This window comes from Enhydra lutris, unplaced genomic scaffold, assembly GCF_002288905.1.
Source record: "Enhydra lutris kenyoni isolate GAN:26980312 unplaced genomic scaffold, ASM228890v2 scaffoldscaffold2, whole genome shotgun sequence".
NCBI classification, from domain to species: Eukaryota; Metazoa; Chordata; class Mammalia; order Carnivora; family Mustelidae; genus Enhydra; species Enhydra lutris.
The window spans coordinates 28,422,978-28,430,812 of NW_019154086.1; the positions used below are offsets into that span (position 1 = coordinate 28,422,978).

The window sequence follows — 7,835 nt, forward strand, 5'->3', positions numbered from 1 at the left end:
GACACACAATAATTTTTAGACACATCTCATTCTTAAAACTTTGAAAATGGTAATCTGAATGCCTGGACGAAAGAGACAAAAGATAATGCCCATTTCTCAGTGGAGAACAGCCCGTTGCCAGAGTCTCTCTTCCCTTCTGTGGTTCGCCCCACCAGCTGATGTAATTATCATTGAAGATGATAAGATTTGCTTGATCTTGGTGACTTGACTTTTCTCTTAAACTTTCTTTCATCATCAAAAAGAAACAGTATCCTGGTCTTTTCAGTAGCACATGCATCAAAATTGGACCAAATCTCAGAAAACGGTATTAGCATGACCCCAACTCAAAATGACATGAAAACTATTAAAGTACTCCACAATTTTTACATTGCTCAAAAATTAAATGAATGGTTTGTAACAGTAGGAGTTATTTTCACTTGTGTGTAACAGGAAACTAAAGAATGTTTAAACAAATCATGGTGTGATTTTTTTTTTCTTTTTTTGATTCTTCAAAGGAGCTATCAAAGATCCAGCTAGCTTTCGGCTCTAGCAACTGTAGGGTATAGCTTTCATACCAAGAGGGCTCTTCTCCTTCCACCGTGCATCTATATTCTACAAAGAAATAATGAGGAGGAAAAAGACAAAAGACATGCACCAGCTTAGTCAGACTCCTTTCAGAGAGCCTGCCTAACTATCCCACATGGTAGACTTACACAGTATCTCCTTGGCCAGAACTGTGCCCTATGTCACCCATCCACCCCTCACTTCAAGAAAGCCCAGTAAATCAAATATTTAAGCTGTATCTACTGCCATCAAAACTAAAATGGAATTCTGTTACTGAGGAAGAAGAGAGAAACTTGTATCAGGCAGGCAACTGCCATTGTCTGCTAGAGGACATGAAAGAAAGATCACAGTGGATGCAGAGGAGATGGGCAAAGAAATTAAAACAATTTAGGAAACCAAAATAAAATGAAGAACAAACAAGACTCGTCCAACAATTGATGCTCCTGTGGGGAGCTCGCAATAGCAGTTAGTACATATTTAGTGCTTACCACACTCTAGGTGTTACTGTAGGTAATTACTACAGATGCTTTCCATATAGTAACTCATTTAATTTTCACAATAACCCTTTGGGATAGATATCCATTGTTTGTTTACTGAAACTGCTTATTTTCCTTCAACCTTATTTCCATTTTGTTAGCCTTTTGTGGAAGAACAGCTTGAGCCCTCTGAGTGGTTGTTCCTCCTCATTCAGTGGTGAGAGCAGTGGGCATGGCAGACTAGTCTTCAGTGGCGGACTGGGCGCTCCACTCTTCATAGGGAACTGCGGAATGGGCACAGAGGACACAGGCATGCCTTTGAACAAGCCCGCAACTTCAGACTGAGTAGCAGTGAACTCAGGACCTGGAGCAGCGCATTCACCAGGAAATTCCTCCTTGGTCACAGCCTTTGCGGCAACGGTCTGCTCTTCATTTTCAGTCTCTTCGGGCTCTCTGTAGAAGGAGAGCTCAGGGGTGGCCTCCCATGAGGGGGTTCAGGGAAGCCTCGGCCACGTATGCACAGAACTTCCCAGGCCACCGTCCACCGCCTCCGACCCACTATGTCAGCTCCCCTGCTGTTGTGTGGGATGGCCACGTCCACTCAGCAGAGAGGAGGGTCTGGGTCACACAGAGCGATGGCTGGCAGGTTACCTTAGACATCTCTGTGAGAAGCTGGGGCTCGGCCCTGGGATCCGCAACCACCAGGAGACACAACCCCCCTGCAGGCTGCCTGGACCTGGTTAGCGAAGGTTCCAGGAATGAGGCGGCCACAATCAGAGTGGCTCCAGTGGGAGCAGAGCCCATGGACCACTATTCCTGGATGATATGACACTGACATGAGCCGGGTTTTTGATGGTAACAATGGCATGAGCTGCTGTCAGAAGCTTCTCCCAGGTTCTCTTCAGCTTTATGAGTAGACGCCATACTTTTCCTTTTGTAGATATACTGTTCCATTTGGAAGCCAAGGTTGGTGCCACCTAAATGGGTTCCTGCTGCAAGCAATTTGAGGACATCTTCTTTCATTTGCAGGATTTCGGGGCTCTGGACACTGTGAAAGTTTCTCTTTCGGTTACAATAGGAGCACAGAACCAAGCCCTGTTGATTCCCTCCCTGTAGTGGGAAAAGGTGTTTATCACCATTTTAGAGATGAGAAAATAAAGGCACAAAAAGAAGCCATTTGCTCATGATAAATAGAAAATAAGCTGAAAAGCCAAGTTTCGAATGTAGGTGTTAGAATCTACAGTCTTAACACCTATGCTCCAATGCCTTCCACTAGGGTGACCAAGGTTATTGGGTTTAGCACAGATAGTCCCGAGTTCCAGTACACCCCTCAGTCCCACACACACTGGGATGGTTGTTTTCCCCATCACCCAGAGTTAATCCTATTATCTTTCATAGCAGAAACATTTTCAATGCTAAAATCAATACATAATTTTAAAGAACAATAAAAATATAATGACTACAAATCCTTAATGGTTTTAATAATTTTTTGTCTTAATCTTAGAAAATAGGAGACACAATATGTCTAAATGGTGAAGAAATGTTTATCCAAAGTTGACAATTCTCTTTCATTTCACTTATTTTTCCTTCTTACATAAATGTTAATTCTCTTATAGTCACAGAAAAGGTAACTTAGAAGTTACTTTGGTTTTAAAGTTGAATAATCAATTTATTAATTTACAGATTCTAATTTCATTCTTCCTTAAGCATTTAACTTCAGTTTACGAATCTCATTATTCCATTATAAGTCTAGCAAATTTAAACTGTTACTTTTAATGCCTTCAATTAATGTTTGGTTACATTTTCAAATGTAGCTAATTAAACTCTTTCAAATGTTTTAAGCGGGGTGTATAAATTTAATATATTGACTTTCTTTTAAGTCCTTCAATTGTCTAAATGACAAAACTTTGCAAGTAATTAAATCATTCTTATGAACTAAATTAAATTTTAAAATATGGTGAAACTTAAGGTCCACTAAATGTTCTAATACTGTATATAAACAGTAAAATTTCTACCTAAATTCATTAATCTAAATTAATTACTCAATTCTACATTTTAAATTGGAATCACATGCCTATGTTAATCTAGTAAGTATAATTCTTGTTAATATTACAACCTGTAAGGCTAAATACAGATTCCTTAGCAAAAGAAAGTATTAATATGACATATTTCAGTCTCAACTCTTTTTATTATTCATTCTATAACTCTTATGGGTATTAAAATGATAACTGGTTTAAATTTTGGATATTTCTGTCCGGCTTTCTATAACAATTATAGTCATAACTTTTAAAGGTATTCTACTAGGTCCTCTGTTTAATTCAACCAAAGTTAAACATTTTTTATTATTAAAAAGATTTTTTATTATTCTTTTAAAAAGATTTTTTATTATTCATTAGAGAGAGAGAGCTTGAGCAAGAGCATGACTGGGGGAAGGGTTAGAGGGAGAGTGAGAAGCAGACTTCCCATTGAGCAGGGATCCCCATGTGGGGCTCCATCCCAGGACCCTGGGATCATGACCTGGGCTGAAGGCAGACACTTGGCTGACTGAGCCATCCAGGTGCTCCCAAATTCAACATTTTTTAATAGCTTCTGATTTTGTAAGTTTCCCTCTCTCACTCTCCCATGTGAGTAGGTGTGTGTATTTGCATGTCTTTGTGATTGTGTGTCCTGTGTGTTTGTGTGTGTTCCTGTGTGTATGTGTATTTGTGTCTATATTTGTGTGTATTTGTATGCATATGCATGTGTATGAATGTATATACACATGTACATGGAGGTGGTAGTGGAAGAGAATGACTCCCAATATTTTCAGAGAGAGCTGATAAGAATACTCACCAATAATAATGATACCAGCGATTTCAAAATAGTCAGATTTAGGGACATTTGCTGCTTTTTACTTAAATTTTTTCCCTATTGCTTGAATAAACAAATGTCACCTTTAAAAGAAAAAAAGAAAAAAAATTTTAAGATTTTATTTCTTTTTCTTTTTCTTTTTTAGAGAAAGAGAGAGAGAGAGACTACGTGCACCCAAGCAGGGGAGGGGCAGAATAGAAAGGGAAAGAGAGAGACTCTTAAGCAGGCTCTACCCTCAGCACAGAGCCTTTTGTGAGGCTTGATCTCACAACCCTGAGATCAGTTCTGAGCCAAAATCACGTCGGATACTTAACCCACTGAGCCATACAGGCGCCTCAAGATTTTATTTTTAAATAAATTTGACACCCAGTGTGAGGTTTGAATTCACTACCTTGAGATCAAGAGTTCCATGCTTTATTGACTGAGTGAGCCAGACACCCTGTCTTCTCTTTAAATATTTTTTACAAGGATAACTCCTTTTGTATTGACATGGAAAGATATCTAGACCATATTCTTAAGTCAAAAAAGTGGGTTCAGAATAATATGTGTAGTATTATCCCATTTTTGGAAAAAAAAAACTGGAATAAAAATTTAATGTGGTATGCATATCAATGGGTCTCAAAAAATACACAGTATCTCTGGAATTGGCCTGGAATTGGGGTCTGGAAGTATGTGATATGTAGCTGCCTAGAACAGGAACATTAACCTAAACAAAAAGGCAGTTTACTTCGGTTATGAAATCCTGGCTCTAGGCTCTTTCCCGGTTTGGTCCTACCATCTTTCAAGTGTGTCTCCCATATTCACAGTCACAAGATTGTTGTTGTGCCTTTAGGCATTAACTCCAAATTCCAGTCATGAAGAAGATAAAGAGAAAAAAAATGTATGCCAGATGACTTTATGTCTCTCAGGGAAAAAACCAGCTCTCCCTGAAGTCATGTCCAGTTAGCTTGTATCTCATTGACTGGGCCCTATGACCACACAGCTGCAGGAAACCTACAAAACATAGCTTGTCAGTGGGCACATCAATACCCCAAACATAACAGAATCATTTAACATTAAGGGAGAAAAGATAGTTTATCTATATTCTCCTAGACTATTTCCATTGTTATGGTAAGAATCTAGTTATGGAGGGTATGTGTGGATTGTTAATTTATAAAGAATTTATGAAGACAATGAGTGGAGGAAGGGCATTCCAGATAGAGAAAATCATCTGATTTAAAATATCTAAATATGTGGAAAATATTTCTAGTATAATTGTATGTGATTGTATATACTTTCATTAAAAAGATGAATTGTTAAAATGATCAAAACTGTTATAATGAATTTCTTATGCAACATAATGCACTGTGTTCAAAATGCAACATTTAGAGTAATCTAAAAGCTGGAACATGGAAAATGCTTCGTTTAGGTTAAACACTGGTTTGATTGTTATTATGGCATTCATTCACACTCAGGCAGTTGGGAAGCTAGCTGGAGAGAACCATGCAGCAGTCCAAGTGAAAAAAAAATTCATAATTGCATTTCATCACTTCATACTCAAAATACTTAAAAAAAACATTTATTTGTAAATCCAAATAGTAATATTAGATCAAAGCATGGAAACAACAAAAACTTACCCTCAATTAGTCTACAACTATTTTTTATTGTATTTTTTTAAATGAACATTTTTAAAGTCTTATTTATTTATTTTAAGTAATCACTACAGCAAATGTAGGACTCGAACTCGCAACCCCGAGGTCAAGAGTCACAGGCTCCTCCAACCGAACCAGCCAGGTGCCCTATGACGATTTTTAAATTTAAGAGATTTTTGTCCTCCCATTCCTTATCCTTCTGTGTACATGTTTTACCTAACTGTAATTTCAAACGACTTTCTACTTTGTAAACTGGAAACCAACTATTACAGAGAAGAATGAATGCAAACGTTTTTCTGATTTGCATAAACAAATAAAGAGATACAAAGCAAGTGAGGTCTAAACGAGTAAATAGTGCAATATGTTCTCTTCTCTGCACTTTGTTTTCCAAAATTCCGTGTTTGAGCGTAGATGACAGGGGTGCTCAATCAGCAGCACATATGCTAAAATTGGAGGGAGAAGAGGTGACAGGTTTTTTGTATTTTTAAAAACTATTGTCTTTTTGAGAAAGAGTGCGACCCACACGTTGGAAGGGGAGGTTGCGGAGGGTGAAACTCTGGAAATAGATTGCGTGCTCTGGTGGGAGGAAGCAGCTACCTGAGGAGGAACAGGAGCAGCTCAGGGTGAGCCTCAGAGCCCAGAGCTAACAGGATTAAGAGGCATTGAGGGTATGAAGGATGAGTCAGAAGCCTGGGCTAGGGGAAATTCAGAGGATGTGGGGACAAGGCAAGTTCCTTATCTCGACTCTTGACTTCTGGAGGGAAGTAGTTCCCTCTGACCCTTGTGTGTTTGGCGAAAAGTAATGAATTCTAGAGAATAGCACAAAGTAAGTAAGGAGATGGACAGGGAAAAGGTCCCATGATTGCAATAAAACTTTTACAGGTCTAGAAGTAAAAATTAAATTAAATTAAAGTTAAATTAAATTAAATTAAGTGGCTTTGCAAAAGCCTCCCCAAAAATGTCAGCCCTTCTGTCCCACTGGCTTTGTAGGCCCCTTCGTGCCTGTAGCGTGTTTTACGTTTGTTAAGTGTTCACTAAGAACATATTACATGACGGAGGACTGGACTGATGGCCACTGACTGATCATCCTAGGAGATAACATTCATACCAGATGCCTTTCAGATTTGCAATCGTGGCTTTTTCGATATCATAATCTTTTCCCAGCATTCTCTAAGCTGATTTCTCTGTCTTTACTATCTTCCAGAGAACAGGGACCTGCCTGCTTTATGGAGCTCTCTAACCTGTAGCCTATGGGCTCTCTTTCCATATCAGCATTTTAATCCAGGACTTAAGATTTGTCTGTCACCTGCTGGTGGTTTCACAGCACCTGCCACCAACACTCTCACTAATTGTGCTGCTCCTTGTCCCCCACTGAGACACCAGCCAGGGCACCTCATCACATCAGGCTCAGACAAAGCAGAGGACTCCATCTGAACCACTGGCCTGTGGGCCAGCAGTCCTCTGGTGCTGACAGAAAGCTTTCTATACAGTGGGGAAAAGATGGTCTCTTCAACAAATGCTGCTGGTGAGACAGGGAAACCAAAGGGACCTCATGAGAAAAAGGGTGGTTCTTTTTCCTTTACTTCTTTTCTGGCTTCCGTTTTGCTATGGTCTGCACCCTCACCCACTCTCCACATGACTTATAATACAAATAGCTTGTGTCTTCCCTGTGAGGGACAAGGAGTTAATGATTTCTCTAGAATAGATAACATTTGAGGAAGGACCAGGTGAGAATGACTGGAAGAAGCTGCCATGTGCGTATTCCAGACCATGGGCATCTTGATGCCAAGGCTCCCTGGCTCCAAGGAATAACACCTGGGCCCTATCTTCGTTCTAACTGGTTCCTGGATACCTGAGAGGACATGTCCACCAGACCACCATCTTCAGTAAAAACTCCCAGACCCCAAACAAAGATGGGACTCATGTTCCATTCCTTTCTGAGTCTCCCAGACGGTTCATCTCTATCTGCTCTCTCTACATCTTTAATAAACTCTGCTTTCGCTTTCTTCTGGCTCATGTTTGATTTCCATCCTCCGTTAAGCCAAGGACCCTCTTGGCTGGTCCCATGGGACTGCCCCCCTCCCCAAAAATGGTCCTCAGACCTGGCCTGCCTGCATCACTGGAAAAATTAGATGGCTACATGCAAAAGAAAGGTGAGAAAGAAGGAAGGAAAGAAAAAGAAAGGAAGGAAAGAGGGAAGGAAGAAAGGAAGGAAGGAAGGGAGGAAGAAAGGAAGAAACTGGACTACTTCCTTACACTATACACAAAAATAAACTTAAAATGGATTGAAGACCTAAATGTGAGACCTGAAACCATAAAATTCCTAGAAGAGAAC

General features: G+C 39.7%; 1 pseudogene; it reads right to left on the reverse strand.

Annotated features, from left to right (window-relative positions):
• Window positions 1-1,162: 1,162 nt before the first annotated feature.
• LOC111149736 lies at window positions 1,163-7,517 on the reverse strand (annotated as a pseudogene).
• Window positions 7,518-7,835: the final 318 nt, after the last annotated feature.